This window comes from Colobus angolensis, unplaced genomic scaffold, assembly GCF_000951035.1.
Source record: "Colobus angolensis palliatus isolate OR3802 unplaced genomic scaffold, Cang.pa_1.0 Scaffold145, whole genome shotgun sequence".
Taxonomy (NCBI): Eukaryota; Metazoa; Chordata; class Mammalia; order Primates; family Cercopithecidae; genus Colobus; species Colobus angolensis.
In genome coordinates this window covers 6107216-6107591 of record NW_012114544.1, presented here as the reverse complement: position 1 = coordinate 6107591, position 376 = coordinate 6107216, and positions in this window count along the sequence as shown.

Below are 376 nucleotides of genomic sequence, written 5' to 3'. Positions count from 1 at the left end.
GGTTTCCAGCTGCATCCATGTCCCTACAAAGGACATGAACTCATCCTTTTTTATGGCTGCATAGTATTCCATGGTGTGTATGTGCCACATTTTCTCAATCCAGTCTGTCACTGATGGGCATTTGGGTTGGTTCCAAGTCTTAGCTATTGTGAATAGTGCCATAATAAACATACGTGTGCATATGTTTTTATAGAAGCACAATTTATAATCCTTTGGTTATATACCCAATAATGGGATGGCTGGGTCAAATGGTATTTCTAGTTCTAAATCTCTGAGGAATCACCACACTGCCTTCCACAATGGTTGAACTAGTTTACAGTCCCACCAACAGTGTAGAAGTGTTCCTATTTCTCCACATCCTCTCCAGCACCTGTTG